We start from the raw sequence: 21,143 nt of genomic DNA on the forward strand, positions 1-21,143 counted from the left end.
TCGATACTTAAAATGAGATTTCAGAGCATTGAATTAGTAAGGTCTGGCCTATCTCGTGATTGTGTGGGAGATTTTTTCCCTTGCTAGTAGGGGCGGAGTAGAGGGGGGGGGGGTCCCAGGCTGGGATGAGAAAGGAAAGAAAAGATATAAGACTTTATCTCCCAAGAGAAAGCACTCCAGAGATTTTGTGGTCAAAGTGTACAGGAGGAGGCTATGACCACAGACAAAATGATGGGGACAGATGTGTCTCATGAACCACTGCCTGGAGATAGCTAGCTGTGAACCTTCCTTGGCTCCACATGAAAGAAGCCTGCGGCAAAATTGTAGCAAAGCATCTAATATCTGGGAAGTTCTTTGAAGTTCTGTCTAAATGCAGACAAAAAGGAACATCATACAGAGACATTTTTATCTTTAATATGTCAGGGACATTTTGGAGCCAAATCAGGATTCCTGATGTTAATTAAAGTAAAGAGCGAATTGCCACTTTATTTTTATTGAAGGTTGTAATTTGAAACAATAGTTGATGATGGGCTTCTGAAGACCTGAGTGACAAAGTAAAGTCTTCATTTCAAACCCTAGCCCATGTAAACTGTGAAGGGGTATATTTGAATATGTATCTTTTGTGCATCGTTCCCAAATACGTATGTTTATTCATTCTACGATTTATGTAGAAAATAGTCTTTAGCTTCATTGTAATGACATAATAGTCCAGCAACTCTGAAACTTATTAGCTTCACTAGAAACACAATCTGCTTTTCAGCCTTTTGCATTAACAGATCTGATGACCTCTAGTGTTACCAAGATATGTTGCTAGAATGTTTTTCTTCAAAGCACATGGCGTTTTCTAAAAAATGTACCTCCATTTTCTTCTCCCTCTTTCACATACCCCTGCTAAAAAGAAAAGAAAAAAAAATATATTTACACATCCCACATACAATACATACATGTACGTGTGTGTATTATACATAAATACAAATACATGTATATGTTAACTATATTACACATACACATTCCACATGCATGTATGTGTATTAACTATTTATATGTGTAAATGTATATATGCATATCTATATCTATCTATACACAATACACATGTATATTGTTTATATCTACATGTGTGTATATATGAATATTAAATATGTATGCATATATTAATATTAAATATATGGATATATATACACACAACCCAAAACAATACATATATATGTATATTAAATCTCTCTGTGTGTACACATGTATGTATATCTATATCTAACCTAATTTTTATCTATCTATCTATCTATCTATCTATCTATCTATCTATCTATCTATCTATCTATCTTTATCTCATGATATGTCTTGGAGCACTCCATTAAAAAGATACACGGATTTTCCTTTTCTGTAATTGTGGGGCCTAAGTCTTTCTCAAGGGAAGAGTTCCAACATGAGAAAGAAAATACATAGTTCAAAAGTCCATGTTTTCAATTTGCTAGCACATGGTTTAAATTATCCCTGTATTTATTAAGGGCGCTAAATGAGCGGCTCAAGTTAGGGGAAGGGGTCATTCCAGTTGAGAAAAATCATGTTGAATCCCTGAGCGAGCTTGCTCTAGGTTAATTGTGCCTTTCTGAAGGCAAAGTGGATTTAGGGGCAGATAAGAAAAGAGTAATGCATTTGGAGATTAAGATTGTTCTCTTTGCTTCTAAAGTTGCCTGTTGTAAATGAGGATGGAAAACCATTAAGTGTCTGGCTCTAGGGCATGGTGGCTCCACTAGGACATTGCATTGGATAGAATGACCCATTTTTTTGGGCTTTCAAAATGTGAATATTGCCTCTTTGGGTGGTGGGGAACTCCTGGCCCTTCCACATGTTTTGAACCGCTGCCTAATTAGAAGCAAAGAGTGAGGGCATCCCAGCTTCATTTTGCAGTGTGACAAGATCCAGGTTTCCCCTGTTCAGTGGTAGCACCTTGAGGAATTTCCCTGCTCTTCTGAGTGGAATGGTATTAATTAATGAATTAATTAAAAATTAATGAAGACACCCTACCCTCCATCCCAGCACCCATTGCTCCAAATGACTTTCCTTAATCTTGACCAAGTTGAAAGTATCCATTGGCCAGCTTTAATTTGTGTGACCAGAACTTCTCTTGACCATTACCCTTGGTCTTTCCGACTTTGGCAGTACTGTTGGGGTTATATTTTCACACAGATGAAATGTACTTGAATGATTTCTCCTGTGTACTATATAAAGCACAAACAGGTCTTTCTCCAGCAGCCCTGGCAAGGGCCGTGTCCCTGCGTGTCTTAGATTTCCACCTATTTTACTTTCAACAAATATCTCCCAACTGAACAATGCCAGGAAGCTGGCTTTTCACTCACTTTGGCCTTCCTTCCTCCTTGTGCCCCCTGATCACCGTTGCAGTCACTGGGCACCAGTGACAATAGTGTGGTATCTCATTTCCTCTTCTATTCTCAGGGCCCATTTATTTCAAAGTCATCCACCCTGAGCCTCTCTTAATTGGCTGCCCGTGTCTCTAAAACTGACAAGATTGTGATGTTCACTCTTTTCTGCACTTTCAGCAACTCTTCTGTGTTACATTCAGAGGATGAAGATTCTAGTTCACCCCAAGCAAGGATGCCATGAACTGAACCAGAGAGAGAGGAACAACTTTCTTTCCCCTGGCTCTTCTCTCTTACCCCCACTCCAAAATAGGTACTTGGGAGTTTTTGTTTCTGTTTTGTGTAGTTTGTCTTCCTCAGGTACTAGAGGTGATCCTTATGGACCAGGAGTCTGACCCATGATGACCTTAGGGCCAAGATCATAGGCAGGATGGCTGTGCTATGTTGTCTGCAGGATGCCTGGGGACTTCAAACTGGGACTGTGCTGTATGGGACTGAGCTAAGCTATGAGCCTATTCCCTTCCCCTGCCCAGAGACTGAGGTGATGTGGGGAGAGGTGGATTCTGCCCCCTACTTGTTGACTAAGTTTGCATACTTGTGATTATACCTTTTGAAGTAAATTTTTATGTGTAAAAGCTAATCTAAATGTTTGTGGCTAAATGGAATTTAGGTATAGGGGATTCCTACTCTCTACAATTTTTGCAGCATCTTTAGGGCTGGAGCCATTTGCAGAGAACTTAGACATCCCTCAGTCTTCTTAAATATACCAGAAAACCATGGAGAGATGAAAAATCTAACTTTCTTTGGGCAGCGAGAGCCAGGATAGTCTATGTTACAGATGTGCATGGGGCAGTCTGTGTGAGATGCAGTTAGAGATGGAAAGCTGATGGTTAAGTTTCTTTAGGGTAGGATAAGTCAATGAGAACTGTCATTATAGAAATGATCATTGAATCCATGGGGGCTGATAAAAGCCAGAGAACACAGTGGGGTGGTTGGGTGGCTCTTAGCTGGATTGTTGGAGGGTCTGCACTTAGAGGAACGAGAAATAGGCAGTGGGCAGCTGGGGGTAGGGAATGGTTTTGCACAATGATAGCAAAGGGTTCAGAATCTCTGGAATGGGGGTTGTATGACAGGGTGGGAGTGTGTTAATCATTGAGGAATGATTCAGCAACATGCAACAAACATTTATTAAGCATCTATGTCAAGAGCATTGTGCTAATTATTAATAGAGATATTAAATTTACATAAGACCCAACTTCTGACCTCATTAATGGAGCTTACAGTCTAGCAAGCAGATGACTTAGTACTCATAATCAATGTGAGTTTTTTATTTTGGATTTATTTTTGTTTTTGACTTGAACCTAAGATATTACTGGTTTGGGGAAATGTCAGTTTGAAAAATACCCCTATCAGAACAGATGAGCAACTAATTTTCAACTTAGAGCTTTAGAACCTGAGGCCCCAAGAAGCCTGAATTCAAGGACTTACAAGTTTGCATAATTCCAACACTGGCCTTCTCTCTACCATAGTCTCAATCACCTCCTGAAAGAGATCCCAAAAGGAAAACTCCTAGGACTATTGTAGTCAAATTCCAGAATTCCCAGATCAAGGAGAAAATACTACAAGCAGCCAGAAAGAAATAATTCAATTATTGTGGGAATACAATCAGGATAACACAGAATTTAGCAGCTTCTACACTAAGGGATCAAATAGCTTAGAATCCGATATTCTAGAGGGCATAGTAGATAGGATTGAAACCAAGAATCACCTACCCAGCAAAACTGAGTATAATACTTCAGGGTAAAAATACTTCAATGAAATAGAGGACTTCCAAGCATTCTTGTTGAAAAGGTCAGAGCTTAGAGGGTATGAGGAATAATTCTGGAGAAAATTTGGAGCTATGCCCATGGGGCTATAAAAATGTGCAAACCCCTTGACCCAGTAATACAACTACTCTATATTTATCCTAAATACATCAAATTAAAGGGAAAAAAAAAGTCTTATTTGTACAAAAAATATTTATAACAGTTTTTTTTGTGGTGACAAAGAATTGCAAATTGAGGGGATGCTCATCAATAGGGAAATGGTTGAATAAGTTGTGGTATAAGATTGTGATGAATACCATTGTACTAAAGGAGATGATGAGCAATATAGGTTCAGAAAAATCTGAGAAGATTTATATGAACTGATGGAAACTGAAATGATCTGAATCAGAGGAACATTGTACACAATGATAGCAATACTGTAACAATGATCAACCATGAATGACTTAGATACTCTGATCAAGGCAGTGATACAGCATAATTCCAAAGGACTCATGATGAAAAATGCTATCCACTTCTAGAGACAGAACTAATCAACTGTAAATGTAGATTGAAACATTTTTTCTTTATTTTAATAATTTTATTTTGTTTGTATTTTCTTTCACAACATGGCTAATATGGAAATATGTTTGGCACATGTATCATCACATGTATAATCAAAATCAAAGTGCTTGCTATATCAAGGAAGGGAGGGAAGTATTAAGAGAATTTGTAACTCAAAGATTTACAAATAATTGTTAAAAATTTATATGTAATTGGGAGATATTAATGAAATAAAAATGATTTAAAAATAAAAATAAATAAATAAAATCAAAAGTGTATAAAGTAAAAAAAGATCAGAACTGAATAGAAAATTTGACTTTCAAATACAAGAATCAAGTGAAACATGAAAAGGCAAACGAGGAAGAGAAGTCTTAAGGAACTCATGGAAGTTGGACTGTTTACATTCCTACTTGGAAAGATGTTATTTGTAACTCATGAGACCTTTTTCAGTATTAGAGTAGGTAGAAGGAATATATATATATATGTATATATACATGTAGATGGGTATGGGTATGTATGCATGTATGTATTATATATGTGTAGGTATGTGTGTGTATATATATATGTATATATGCATAGACAGAAGGCACAGGGTGAGCTGAATATGAAGGGATAATACCTAAAAATACCTAAAAATAAGGAGGGAAGTCCTATCCCCAAACCTAGGTTCATACTTTGCCCCAAAACTATTGGTTTATCTGATGAAAAATTTTGAAACAATAATGGTATCTGAAGCCATTGGAGCCAATGTAGTCATCTAAGGATAATAGTACTCATTTCTAAGATGTGATTTTAGGGTCACTGGATTTTGACCAATACCTTGAAGCCAAGGCAGTCCTTTGATTCTTCTGAAGGCCACCAACAATGGAGTTTAGTTCAAACATAAACATGGAAGTGCTAAGATGAATTCACATTTCTTGGCTTCACAAAAGTCTGGCTCTCAGGCTGGCATGATGTTTCCCTTTTGACCTTGCATAGTACATTGGTTATGGATGACATTTTGAAAGAGAAAGGAAGGAACGAAGCAAGCAAGGAAGGAAAGAAATAAGGAAGAAGGGAGGAAAGAAAGAAAAGAAGAAAAGAAAGTGATTGAGACTTTTTTAAATGCACAGAACATCGATTGCATTGAATCACAAAAAAGTAGATGTTTGAAAGTTTCATGTTGACTCTATTATATGGTTAAAAGCAAATTATAAATAATAGAGATTCACAGTTTCATGTATAATCCTCTTTTTTTCTGTTCTATTACATATATGGAAAATGCATTTTATTTGGTATTTGCTAAGTTGAGAATAAAAAATAGTGAACAAAATAAAGTACCTTTAGGTATTTGAAAAACATCAAATACCTTATTGCCTCTAGGTTTTGGATCAATCAATCAGTCAGTCAATCAATCACCAAGCATTTATTAAGTACTTACTATGACCTGGGGGATGTACTAAGCACCAATGATGCAAAGAAAAAGCAAACACAGTCATTGCCCTCAAGGAACTTACATTCTAAAGGAGGAGACAATCCACATGAAACGGCATATACATATTAAATACATAGCTGAGGGATAAAATATAAACTTCTCTATTTGGCACCTAGAGATTAGGATGCCTCATTATATTTCCCCATCCTACTTTTCTAGTCTGGTTTCACATTATTTTCCTTGACAAATTCTATATTCCTTCCAAATGCTCCTGAAATTGGAATTCTATTTCCTGCCTATGTTTTGCATACACTACCTACCCATGAGATACAATTTTACATCATCATCTCTTAGAATCTCTACCTTCATTCAAAGTTAAGATCTTGTGTCATGTGTCACTTTCTGTAGCAAGTCTTTCCTAAACTACACTCCCCCATTTATTAAACTGTAAGTTCCCACATTTTTATCATATTAATTTAGGTACCTTGAATTCTGGGGAGCCTTGACCCTGGGTTCTAGCTAAAGGAATGGAAAGCAGACCACACTATGGCCAGAATTGCTAGGGCTTGCTCCCTTTTCAAATGATCGTGCACATATTTAACCATCTATATGTTGTAGCCCCTAGTAGAATGGAAACTCCTTGAGGGTGGGGATTTTTTTTTTCTTATTCTGTTTTGTCCTGGTACATCATGGCACCCAACAGTGCCAAGAATGTAGTAAATGTTTAATTAACACTTTCTGGATTCAGTTAGAACTGCTGTTTTTTTAAAGCATTATTCCATAAACATGTTCCCTAATTTAGGAGATAGGGAAGCATTCTAAATCAAAAGATGCTGAGTCAAAAACCACTATAGGAAGAAAACTAAGCTAAACTTCCCAAAGAGCAAACTTGAAGGCTTATTCATGGGTATTCCAAGTCATAAAGTGATCTAATATTTAGATTTATATTTCTATTCATATTCCAGCTTTTATGAACTTCCCAGCCAGTGTTATTCTTTTTGTTTCTGGCTGTCTGCTACAACTGAAAACATAGCTTTTATTTAAGACAAGAAAAATAAAAAGCCACTGAATCTCATTTCAGTCCCAGTCTGCCTGGCTAACACACACAGAATGCGCAAGGGAACTGACAGTGTCATCACTTCTCAAATGATCTCTCCCCATGTCCTTGTGCGTCATTCCAAAGGATTATCCTGTCAGGATGACTCAGAGCCCACAACACAAATTCTGGCTTAGAACTCTGTGGGTCCAAAAGAGTGTGGACATGGCAAATGTCAATTGTGATGTTTCCCATTTTCATGGGAAACCCCTCAAAGCATTAGAATACTTTTCAGTAATGGACCAATCTGAGAAATTTCTAACCGATCTCAGACCTTAGTAAGTTCCCACGTTTTATCAAATTAATCTAGGTACCGTGAATTCTTAGAGCCTGTGCCCCAGGTTCTAGTCAAAGCGATGGAAAGCAGACCACACCATGGATAGAACTGCTAACATTGCAACCCGTGTTTATAACAGAATGTTCCTTTTTTAATTCTTTCATTCTTCCCCTTTGGTTGGTGGCTGCATGGTGAGATGGGAAGATCATCAGATCTGGAGTCAGATTTGTGCTGAAACCCTGCCCTACAATGTTTATAAGTTGTGTGAGCCTAGACAGGTCACTCACTTCTTAAGCCCTCAGTTTCCCATCTATAAGATGAGGACAAAAATACTTGTATTACCTACATTCAAAGTTGGTGTAAGGAAAATACTCTGTAAACCCTACCATGGTATAGAAAGGTGAGTTCTGCAGTAGTCTGCAAGAGCCAGCAGATCTATTACCTTAAAGCATGCTCTGCTGGGAATTCTGTACTTGGAAAGACCCTGAACTCTTCCTTCCACCATCTTGCTACTCATAGTGGAAAGTGTGCTGAATTGGGAGGACATGGTTTCAGATCCCAGCCACCACTTACTACCTGTATGATCTTGAGAAACTCATTCACATTCTCTGGGCCCCACTTTCTTTATCTAAAAAATAAAAGGATTGGAATAGATGACTTCTAAGGTCTCTTCTAGGTTTAAAGTGATGGACCTTACCCTTTCATTAATTAGTTATTTCGCTGGATAGAAAGCCAAAAGAATTCAATGGCTTCATTATTTCTCCATCACCTAAGCATTCAGATTTCTTTTTCCCCAGAGAAAGGAATACTGAAGCCTTCAGCGATCTGGATATGATGATATGATACAAAATGTGACAGGAATTATTTGTAGCCCTTGAAGATCTAATAGCTCTTATCATCTGCTTCACAAGATCCCAGGTTTAGAACCTGAAGAGGCCTTGGAAGCCCACTAGAACAAACTTCTCCTTTAAAAATAAGGAAACTGAGATCTGGAGGCGTTGTCAATTACCTAAAGTCACACAGTGCCAGCGTTAGGAGGATGCCCTTCCAACTCCAAAGCTAGTCCCCTTTTCTTTATGCAAAGCTACTTTTTTTCTAATTGCATTCTAGTACATGTAGGATTCTCATCTTTCCCATTACAGTTATTTTAAAGTGAAGAATTTTTTTTTAAGTAACTTGATGTTTAACATTGTCTAAAACTCCCACTCCAAAGAAAAAGAAAAAAAGTCAAACAAATAACTATCTTTGGCTCGAGGCCATCTTGTTTGCCCTTCAGCTTGCCTATCCAGTCACCAATGACATCAACACCATTGCTGCCACCCGGCATTCTCACCCAGCCTTTTGCCACCCACAGTTCACAGACCACTTACTGACAAAGTTTAAAGGGCTCTCATCCTCCCTTCCCTGCCTGGAAATGGAACAGCTTGGAGTCTTTGGGGGTAGGAATGAGAGCTAACCCATAAGGGCAGTGAGCAGAGAAGAGCTGTGGTGCCAGCCACAAATGTTATTGTGATTAGCCATGTACAGTGTGGGTATTGTTTAAAAATGCATAGAAAGAAACCGTCCTACAGGCAGCTCAGTCTTATTAGCCACAGAACAGTTTTTCCACATTAATCATTCAAACTGACATGGGTAAACAATACCACATGTGGTTGTGATGAGAGCTCTGCCTCCATAGCCTGTCCTTCTCAAGGTGCTTTGAGGGTTTCCCTGTAGTCTGACTCTAACTGAGAGGCTAGAGAAAAGTTTCAGGCAAAGAGTAGGGGCTCCACTGCATGAGAAGGCTCAGAATGAGAAAACTTGGGAAGAGGGAAGAGGTGGTGAGCTAAGCGCTCACCACAAGTGAGAGGATTGAGCTTGGATGAGGTGTATGAATAGTTAGGAGCATTTTTGAAGGCTCTCAGTCTCTCTCTCTCCCACCCACATTGCTTCCCCAGTCTCTCTGACTCTCTCTCTGTCTTTCTCACACAGACGTATACAGACACCCTTTACGTCCAACAATTTTTGTCCGTTGTATTTCTGCACACAGGCTCAAAGCAATTCTGGTTGAAATTAGCTACAGTTGATGTATGCAAGTTGCAGCTGGATGCTACAGATAAGGCCAACCCTAGACATATCTGTGAAATGGGTGAGTGTTTTCTCTGGCCTCTTGTATCGCCTTACATTCTCCCTTTCCTTTATTTTACTAGGTCAGGTAAGAAAGATCTGGTAAGTCACCTTGGTGTGAATTAATCAAATGTGTTCATTCCCCAAAGAATATTTGACTGACAAATTGCTTGCCTTCTCAGTGGGGGAGAGGGGGAAGGGGAGCGTTGGGGAAGGAGAAAAAGAATTTGAAACTCAAAATTTGAAAAAAAAAATTAAAATTGTTTTTACATGTAATTGGGAAAAAGTAAAATATTAAATAAAAAAGAATATTTGACTGAGATCCTCTCAAATAAATAACTGAGTAAGAGCAAACAGATTTAGGTCTTTGATTCATAGAACCATAGTCCTAGAGCTTCAAGGGATCTGAAAGGCCTGCTCCCTCCTGGCTCCCCATTTGACTGATGAGGAAGCTGAGGCCTGTATGGGTCATAGTGTGTGTGTATGTGTGTGTGTGTGTGTGTGTGTGTGTGTGTGTGTGTGTGTCCTTCATTGTGGAAGAAGACCATGCCATCAGAGAAATAATGACATGACTTGCACGTGACTTTGTTTTGAGTGAGGGAGGGCTGTGCAGGTCACCAGCCTCACTTCTCCTCCAGAGCCATCTGAATCCAGTGACCAGACATTCATCAGGATGACTGGAGATGACCCAGGATGAGGCAAGTTGGGGTTAAGTGACTTGCCCAAGGTCATACAGTCAGTGAGTGTCAAGTGTCTGAGGTAAGATTTGAACTCAGGTCCTCCTGACTCCTGCACTGGTGCTCTATCCACTGCACCACCTAGCTGTCCTTATGGGTCACAGAATGCTAGAAGGAATCGCCTCTTCTAGATTCTTCCAGATAGTGAGAGGAAGCTCCACAGAGGTGATGCGACTTACCCAAGGTTGCTAGGAAGTAGAGGAATTAGGACAATAACCCCAGGTGTGAGAATGCTATTGAAATAAGAGACTGAAAGGGAATGAGTACAGGGTAAACCATTTAAGGGAGGATAATAACAATGGTATTAGGTAGCACAGTGGATAGAGCACCAAGCTTGGAGTCTGGAAGACCTGAGCTCAAATCTGTTCTCAGATACTTTCTAGTCTGTGATTCTAGGCAAGTCACTTAACCCTGTTTGACTCAGTTTCCTCATCTATAAAATAAGCTGGAGAAGGCAATGGCAAAGCACTCCAGTGTCTTGGATGAGAAGACCCCAAATGAGGTCACAAAGAGTAAACTGAATGACAACATAGGTAACTATAGTACAAGAGCCCGTAATGATAATTAATTCATCATAATAACTAGCATTTATAGACCATCTTGAGGTTTTAAAAGCACTTTCCATATATGATTTCATTTGATACTCAAAACAGCTCTGTACCATTATCTCCCCCATTGTATGGAAATAGATGGATTAAGTGACTTGCCTAGGGTCACAGAGTTAGTCAATGACTAAGGTAGAGATTTGAACTCTTAACTTTTAGGGTAGCTAGATGACACAGTGGATAGAATGCTGGCCCTGGAGTCAGGAAGATTCATCTTTGTGAGTTCAAGTCTGTCCTCAGAAATGACCCTGGGCATGTCACTTAACCCTGTTTGTCTCAGTTTCCTCATCTGTAAGATGAGCTGGGTAAGGAAATGACAAACCACTCCAGTGTCTTTGCCAAGAAAACCCCAAATGAGGTCCCCAAGAGTCTGAAATGATTGAACAACACGAATGATGGCAACAACTCACATTTACATAACACTGTGGTTTATAAATAGCTTACCTCACAACAACCCTATGAAGCAGTTAGGATAACTGCTTAGTAGCTTTGTTTTAGAGATGAGGAAAAGAAACCTTGAAATATTATGTGATAACCAATTAAATGGTACTTTCTAGACTTGAACTCAGATCTTCTGACTCAAGATTCAAAAAGTAAAGACACAAATGATCAGGAGCCATGAAGGGAAAGGAACTCCAGGACTTTGCTGGTAAATGTTTAACAACCTTTTAAGCTTCATCAGAATTATTAACATTTCTTCCATCACTTTCTTAAGTCTGAGCAGTCAACAGAACAATCAATCCAGCCTGGTTTGTAGCTTTTGCATATGTCCAAAGTCTAGACACTCACAATGAGTATAATGATTGACTCTCTGCAGTTGGTTTGAGTGGGCTCCAGCATACCTGTGCCCATGACCCACCTTCTGTAGATGTTACCACATAACTTGTGAGAGCTTGGCAATTAGGAGACCAGGGGAGAAGAGCAGAGTTTTGGAGACTGGATGATAAACCAAAGCAAAACAGTTGGTTCTGAATGACAGCTTTCAGACCCAAACTCCAAAAAAGCAGAAGGGGTCAGGCTAAAACAATCCTTCTTAGCTGAACATAGAGCAGTTGAGTAAAGTTCATATGTGTGTTGTGCATGTCTTAAGGTGAAATCCAGACTGATCCATCTGAGGGACTAGCTCAGCAACAGTTTCAATAACAGTCTACTGAGCCTAGTTCAGCAAGGCCTCTAGGCTGTATGTACTTCTTTCCTTCCATCAGATGCTGGAAGAATAATTACATGTCAGGAAGGGGGAGATCATGCTCTTTTGACCCTGTGTTCTTGGACACAGGTGGCTGCTTTAACTTGGAAAAGAAACTTCTCATTTTACAATGACCTGGCAAAGTGAGAATCACAAGACTTAAGAATCAAGATGGAGGGGACCTTAGAAATTTCCAAGTTAGAGGATCACAGTATCTGGAGTTGGAACAGATCTTAAGAAGTCACCTAGAGTTGTAGGATCATAAAATTTAAGTTGATAGGGACCTTAGAGACCAGTTAGTTCACACCCCTCCATCTCACCCCCATTTTACAGATGGAAAGAATGAGAGCCAGAAGGATAAAGTGGTTTTTCCAAAGTGATGTCATCAGTTAGTGACAGATGGGGGATTAAGTTTCAGGTCTCCAGGTCTTCCTAGCTCAGACTGAACTTTTCATTCTACCAAAGTATCTATGTCAATAGGTATGAAAAATTAGAAAGAAGATGGAGGTGACCCTTTAAGTTCAGGGCTTTGTGATTCATTTCAGTAAGTGCTGCATCTGGGTCAAAACTATAAGGTAGATGAAGTTTCTCTGGCCCCTTTACATCATTTTTCAGTGCTCTCATTCTTGGGTCAGATGGGATAAGCTAGCAAATCACTAACACCTTAGAATGAATTATGGAATGTGTTATCTCTCCCAAGAATATTTGAAAGAAAAATGTGTTTTTGGAGAGAGAAAGAATCCCAAACAATGAGTCTCACATAGGGGGAATTCAGGTATTATGGACCTTGAATGAGGGAGAATGATAGACTGTTACAGATGAAAGGACCTTAAAGTCCATTTAATCCAACTTCTCACCCAAAGCAGGAGGTTCTTGTATTCTAATAGTTGGCTATTCAGTTTATACTTGAATATTTCTAATTACAGGGAGCCCACTTTATAAAGCTATTCCATTGTTGTATGGACCTACTGTATTTAGTGAACATGAGACCCCAAATATAGGCCACAATCCTAAACTGAGATTTCATTGAAAAGAACATAATACACACAAATATATTCTTTTATATAGTACAACTAAAATATGACTAATTATATGTCTACAGGTTTCATACAAGTTGAATTTTATGGATGAATACAACCTATATTTGGATCATTGGAGGAGACAGCATTTATTAAGAGCTTACTGTGTTCAAGGCACCATGCTAAGCACTTTACAGATATCTCATCTGATTTCCACAACATCCCTGAGAGATAAGTGCTATTATTATCCCCTTTTTATAGATGAGGAAAATGGGGCAAATAGAGATTTAAGTGACTTTTTTAGGGTCATACAACCAGTAAGAGTCTAAGGCTGGATTTAAACTCAAGTTTTCTTTACTCCCTCTCAGCATCCTATCCACCATGCCACTTAGCTGTCTTTTGGGGGTAAATATGTTTAGCCCAAATATGTTCTCCTGTAATTTCTGTCCACTGGTTCTAGTTCTGTTTTCTGTAACCAATATAAGAGCCTCTTCTCTCCGAGACCTGGTGGCCCTCCAAATATTTGAAGACTTTTATTTTGTCTTACTTAGGCTTTTCTTTTGTTGTTCAGTCATTTGAGTTGTATCTTCCTCTTCATGACTCCATTTGGGGTTTTCTTGGCCAGGATACTGGAGTGGTTTGTCATTTCCTTCTCCAGCTCATTTTACAGATGAAGAAACTGAGTCAAACAGAGTAAAATGGTTTTTACTCGGGGTTACCCAGTTAGTAAATGTCAGAGGCTGGATTTGAACTCATGTCTTCCTGACTCCAGGTTCAGTGCTCTATCCACTGTGCCACCTAGCTGCCCTTTATCTTCTCTACTCCAAAGTAAATATTTACTGCTTCCTCATGCATCTATCAGATGATGCACCTTCTAGTCTCTTTGTTCATCTGCCATGTATTTATCATGCCTTTTACCTTAGATTTTCACCTACTTCACTGTAAGACTAGCTCTAGCTATAAATCAATAGCCTTTTGAAGGAAGAAAAAAAATGTCTTCTTAAGGCATTCATTGGCTCTCTCTTTCTAGCAATTGAAGAAATCAGGACAGTAACCACCAAGGAGGGAACTTTGGTTTCAATCATCATTTGTTTGACACTTTCCAGAACATTTAATGAAGAAAATACTAAGAATGCTGACTGATCTGTACAATTTCCACTATTGAATTTATGGCAGAAAATTGTTCAGGCATTTCTGTTTCCCTTGTGTAGGTCAGATGGCCTTTCTCAACTCATTGAGAGGAGAGAGGAAGGGAGGAGGCTTTGTTTTCCAGTCCTGGATGACTACTTTCAGGAAGGAAGAATGAACTGGTCAGCTTACTCTGATAAATGTCTCCCATTAAAAAGCTATGCATCCCCTCCAAAGCTTCCAGTGTGCTCCATTAGCAATGCTTTACATTAGCATACAGCACTTTTCACTCCCTGATGGTTCCATAGAGGATTTGCAGCAGGCAACAAATTGTCCCTCTGTACAATCTGAGGAGTTGCTGGAAAGAAATTTGCTTCTATCCCATGACATAATTAATTGCATTTAAACTCAGCTCTATAGCAAATGATATAACTGATAGGGAGAGAACCAAGGACATAACCACTAGTTCAGTGAGAGGAGAGGGAAAAGGGATGCTATGCACTCACCATGCCACATACAAGACTTTGGCATTTTGAACATAGAATACAAGGTAGAACCTAGATAGTTTTATATAACTTGTGCCTACAGCTACTTTCTTTGCTTCATGGCCTTAGGGCCCTAATCCAGAAATAGATACTATGGCTTGACTGCTCTTGGACTCTCCCTAATCCATATAACCAACTTGTATAAAATCTTTTCCATTATTATTATTAATTTTCGTAATATTTTGTTTATTCAATTACAAATAAAAATAATGTTTAATATTTGTTTTTAAAAATTGAGTTCCAAATTCTTTCCTTTCCTTTCCTCCTTCCTCCCTGAGAAGGTAAACAATCTGATGTAGGTCCCTCATATGCATTCATGTAAAATATATTTCCATATTAGTCATTTTGTGGAAGAAAACTCAAACTAGAAAGAGATAAAGAAAGAGAAAAAAAAGAAAGTGGAATCATATACTTCAGTCTGCATTCAAATTCCATCAGCTTTTTCACTCGAAGTGGATAACATTTTTCATCATGAACCCTTTGGAATTGTCTTGGATCACAGTATTACTGAGAATAGCTAAGTCATTCACAATTCTTCATTGTACAATATTGCTGTTACTAAGTACTGTGTTTTCCTGGTTCTGTTTACTTCATTCTGCATCAGTTCATGTAAATCTTTCCAGGTTTTTCTGAAATTATCCTACTCATCATTTGTTATAGAACAATAATATTCTATTACAATTACAATCATATACCACAATATGTTCAGCCATTCCCCAAATGATTGATATCTGCTCAATTTTCAATTCTTTGCCATCACAAAAAAAAACAACCAAAAACCTGCTATAAATGTCCTTGTTTCTCTCTCTCTTTATCTCTTTGGGATATAGACATGTAGTGGTAGTGTTGTTTCAAAAGGTATGCACAGATTGATAGCCCTTTATGCATAATTCCAAATTGCTCCACAGAATACTTGGATCAGTTCATAACTCCACCAACAGTGCATTCATGTCCTAATTTTCCCATGTCTCCTCCAACATTTATCATTTTTCTTTTCTGCCATATTAACCAATCTGATAGGTGTGAGGTAGTACCTTGGAGTTCTTTTAATTTGCGTTTTTTCTAATCAGAGATTTAGAGCATTTTTTCATGTAACAATAGATAGCTTTGATATCTTCATCTGAAAACTGCCTGTTCATATTCTTTGATGATTGAGGAATGATTTATATTCTTATAAATTTGAATCAGTTCTCTCTATATTTGAGAAATAAGGCCTTTATCATAGATACTTGCTATAAACATTTCCCTTTCTACTTTCCTTCTTATCTTAGTTACATTGGTTTTGTTTGTGCCATCTCCAGTCATCCTGACCTATACTTTGCCACTGGATCTAGGTGGTCTTAGAGGAGAGAATGAGGATAGTGATTTTGCACATCCCTGACTTACTTAAATCCAATTCACTTACAAGTCAAGATAGCACCTTCCTGATGTCATTGGTCCTCTTCAAGAATGAAGGACAAACAACAATATATACTAGTAGCTGCCTCAATGGGGACCCAACTGGTCAGTTCCAGTTGACCAATGCTGCCTCTTCCTTCCTTCCTTCCTTCCTTCCTTCCTTCCTTCCTTCCTTCCTTCCTTCCTTCCTTCCTTCCTTCCTTCCTTCCTTCCTTCCTTCCTTCCTTCCTTCTTTCTTCCCATCTTTCTTTCCTCCCCTCTTTTCTCTCCTTTCCCTCTTTCTACAGAGGGAATCAGAACCTTACCTATGGGTGTTCTGCCCAAAGAAATATAAATTTTGATCACTGAAACTTTGTATCTTGGACTTTATGGGCTAAATTTTTTTCTTCTTCCCTACTTATTTATTCTATCATTTAAAAAAATATACTGGGACAATTAATTATTTTGCCCCATGTAGTTTCATTCATAATGTCTTGAAATACTCCACTGGAAACAAGGCTTTGATAAAGCCCATTGGGATTCAGAATGGAACTACTTGACCATGCCTGAAACCCAAATCACTCTTGTTTTCACTGATTGGCCAACAATAGATCCCAGTCCAAGCTTCACTTGTTTGGGTTTTGGTGGCTCATTTGTTTCTGTTTTGGCCAGAAACCCTGAGGGTCTTTCCCTCTTGATTTTTTTTAAGTACATAAAAGAGGCCATTTTTGGTCTCATTTCTTATCTAACCTTGATCACTGAATGGGTATTTCCTCAGACAAACTAAGCCCTGGGAAATATCTTAGCTTAAAAAGGCCAAGGTCTCCCACTACATCCAGGTCCATATCCAGTATTCCTGATCTATTTCTTGCCACTAGGCCTGCATGGCTTTGGAGGAGAGATTGAGGCTGGTAACTTTGAAAAGCCTGCCTCACTTAAATCCAATTCACTTGCAAGTCATGACATCACCTTCCTGAAGCCAAGGTCTTCTTCAAAAATGAAGGACAAACAACAGTTGTGTACCTAATCTATTCCATTTATCCTTGCTCTGTTTCTTAGTCAGTAGCAGATTGTTTTGATGATTACCACTTTATAATACAGTTTGAGATCTGGTACAGCTAGGCCACCTTCCTTCATACTTTTTTTTTTCATTGATTCCCTTTATATTTTTGACCTTTTGTTCTTCCAGATGAATTTTGCTGTTATGTTTTCTAGTTCTATAAGATAATTTTTGGTATTTTGATTGGTATGGCACTGAATAAGTAGATTAATATAGGTAGAATTGTCATTCTTATTATATTGGCTCAGCCTACCGATAAGTAAATTAATATTTTTTCCTATTGTTTAGATTTGACTTTATTTGGGTGAAAAATGTTTTGTAATTATGTTTCTGTAGTTCTTAGGTTTGTCTTGGCAGGTAGGCTTCCAAGTATTTTATATTGTTTACAGTTATTTTAAGTAGAATTTATCTTTCTATCTCTTGCTGCTAGACTTTGTTTGTAACATATAGAAATGCTGGTAATTTATATGGGTTCATTTTATATCCTACAACTTTGCTGAAGTTAATAATTATTTCAACAAGTTTTTTAGTCAATTCTCAAAGATTCTCTGAGTGCACCATTATATCATCTTTAAAGAGTGATAGTTTTATTCCTCATTGTCTATTGTAATTCTTTCATTTTCTTTTTCTTCTTTTATTGCTACAGCCAGCTTTTCTAGTGCAATATTGAATAATAGTGGGAATCCGTTGTTTACCTCTGATCTTGTTGGGAAGTCTTCTAGTTTATCCCCACTACTGATAAAACTAGTTGATGGCTTTAGATAGATACTACTTACCATTTTAAGGGAAGTTCCATTTATTCCTATGCTCTCTCATGTTTTTAATAGGAATGGTTATTGTATTTTGTCAAAGTTTTTTTTTTTTTTGCATCTATTGAGATAATCATAATTTCTGTTGGCTATATTAATGATATGGTCAATTATACTGACAGTTTTTCTTATATTGAATTAGTCCTGCATTTTGGGTATAAATCCCACCTGATCATAGAGTATGATCCTTGTCACATTTTGTTGTAATATCATTGCTAGTATTTTACTTAAAATTTTTGTTTTCATATTCAGTAGGGAAATTGGTCTATAGCTTTCCTTCTCTGTTTTAGTTCTTCCTGGTTTAAGTCTTAACATTATATCTGTGTCATAGAAAGAATTTGGTAGGACTCCATCTATTTTTCCAAATAGTTTATATGATATAAACTATTCTTTAAATATTTGGCAAAATTCACTTGTGAATCCATTTGGCCCTGGGGATTTTTTTAAATTAATTTTTAATTGAAAGTTCATTGATGTTTAATTTCTTTTTCTAAGATAGGGTTATTTAAGTATTATATCTCCTCTTCTGTTAATATGGGCAGACATAAAAAATCTGAGTAGACATAATATTACTGTAAACAATATTCAATGGGAAATCTGGAGACTTTTGTTTTCCCCCCTTAGAGCTACTTGAGGGAAGGAACCACGTTTTTGCCTTTCTTTTTATCTCCAATACTTAGCACAATATCTGGTACAGTAAATACCTAATAAATACTTGTTGACTGACTAACTAGTTTAAGTACTGGCTATGCTACTTATTAGCATCATGATAAGTCACTTACCCTCTTGTGGCTTTGATTTCCTTACTCATAAAATATGAAAGCTGGCCTAGACTGAGGTCCCTTTCAGTTTTAAATTAAGATTTTTTAAATTGTGGATCAAAATAAAATCAGATTTTTCTGCAGAAGTGAAGGAGTAAATAATGTTGCAACAAAAGAACCTGGCTACCAGTTAGGTACAGGAGGAGTCTATGTATGCAATTTAAACATCTACTTTTTAAAAGCCATATGACTGTATATTCAATTTGGGATGACAAAAGGACAAAACTTGTTGGACTAACAACTATACTATTGATTCAAATCATTCTAATAAGGTAAAGAAATTTGCTTCCCACATTAAAAAAAATAAAGATAACTGACTACCTGAGGTAGAGTCTAGGGATATGTATAACAAGTCCTGGTTTTGCCATTTATTAGATTTGCAACCACAGATAAGATGTTTTTCCTCTCTGGGCCTTAGCTTTGTCTTTTGCAGAACAAGCAGGGTTGGAGTCTATGGATCAGAAGTTCTTAACTCTCAAGACTATAAATTGATTTTAGGAAGACTGTGAACATTTATGGGAAAAAAAATGAAATTTAGCATTTCCTTCAATGATTTAAAAACATAATTTTGAGGAGTGGTGATGGGGTGCTTGGGTACTTGTGCTTGAACCCCAATTCCAAGATCACATTTCTCCCTAGCTTCAAAACATTATCTCTGACAGTTTTCTCCCCAGCCCAAGGACACTATGTCTAGCAGTTAGTCATGAGTGGGTCTCAGTAAGACAAACTACCTTTTCCTGAAATTACTCATGAGTGGACCTCCAGTAAAATAAATTATCTTTCCCCATAACAAGAACAAGCTGATCGCTAAAGAAATTCTCTTGTGAGAATAGGACTATCTTGTAACCACACAGTTATCATGTATTGATTCTGAAATTTATCGTATTCAATCTAGAGGTCAAGCTATACATGTCAACTGTCAAAGCTATCTTGCTACAGATGTAGCAGCCCAAAAATACACCCCTGAGAAATCCCTTCCCCTGGTTTCCAGTAATGAATGAAGTTTGTGACCAAGGTTATAAGTTATCACCTAATTAAGATATCTGTCAGATAATCCATTACTTTTCCAATATAAGTTTTAGCATCACTCCTGTTAAGCTGCAAGTTCCTTAAGGAATGCCAATTCCCTAAGAAGCTCTGCCCCCTATATTGTCATTACAATAAACATTTGCCACCTTAAGTTGAAAAAAAATGCTTGAATCCGTGAATCCATTCCAGATGACCCTCTCCTATACTCTGGTCTTTGGGGGGACCCTCCCCCTGGCAAATCTCTTCAGTTCCTACGCTTCATCAGTCTTCTGAGAAGTCCCATGAAACATAAAGAAGTTAAAAACTCCTGTATTAGATGATCTTTAAGGCCCCTTGCTCCTCAAGCAAGTCAGCAAATCAGTCTTTAGCCTCATACTTACAGTGTAGGGACAGGGAGAAGGATACAGGTAGTATAACCATGGGGCTGCTTTGCAACCTCAGATTTGTGACATCTTTACATGTATCCAGTTATTTCAAAGAATATTGCAGAATCTATCTGAAGCTCTCCAAACAAAAGAATTTTTAGTTGGCTCCAATATACCCAGGCACACTATCTATATACATATATGTTTATATATTATATATATTTGGGGAGTAGGGTAAAAACTATCTAAAAAACAAAAAGAAAAATTCACAACTTCAGCAACGTGAATCATGTAGGTAGAGTCTCTATCAGCATATTCTTCCTTTTCACAAAGACATCTTACTCTTCTTTCTGTTTTTCTTAAAGCGTTTGGCCATCACTAAGAGCCAGTAAACTTTAGAGTGAACCTGAACCAGGGTTTAGCTCTGAGAGAAATGATTATTAATAACCAGTGATTTGGGGATTTCCAAGCCTCTCCTCCCCCCCAATTTTTTTAAAGTTCTAATTTCAAAAGTTCAGTTTCTTAAAGGACACTGCTGACAATGAGACTGGACTAAGACCCCACCCTGATAGGAGAGCTATTGTGTTCTGCTTAGTGTTAGGTGGAGCATAAATTCTTTGAATGGATTACTCAAGGCTGGGGGTAGTCTGGCTATAGAGATAGTATGTCCGAGGGTGACACTCTCAGCCTCTCATTTTAATATGCCTCACCTCCTATTGTATTAACCAATCAGAATTGATTGCCACCTCTTAGGAACACCTACTCTTGAAAGGGTATAGAAACTGAGCCTGCCCAGATTATCTTTAGTCTAAGAGAGAGATGGCC

The 21,143-nt window shown here is 37.8% G+C and overlaps 1 long non-coding RNA gene across 1 annotated transcript; it reads left to right on the plus strand.

The window, feature by feature from the left end:
• Positions 1 to 2,511: 2,511 nt before the first annotated feature.
• Positions 2,512 to 14,988, plus strand: LOC140508868 (uncharacterized). The gene is made up of 4 exons (XR_011968509.1): positions 2,512 to 2,691; positions 9,561 to 9,659; positions 11,537 to 11,628; positions 13,268 to 14,988. It is a non-coding gene; the product is annotated as an uncharacterized lncRNA (long non-coding RNA).
• Positions 14,989 to 21,143: the final 6,155 nt, after the last annotated feature.

The sequence above is a fragment of the Notamacropus eugenii genome, chromosome 5 (assembly GCF_028372415.1).
Source record: "Notamacropus eugenii isolate mMacEug1 chromosome 5, mMacEug1.pri_v2, whole genome shotgun sequence".
NCBI classification, from domain to species: Eukaryota; Metazoa; Chordata; class Mammalia; order Diprotodontia; family Macropodidae; genus Notamacropus; species Notamacropus eugenii.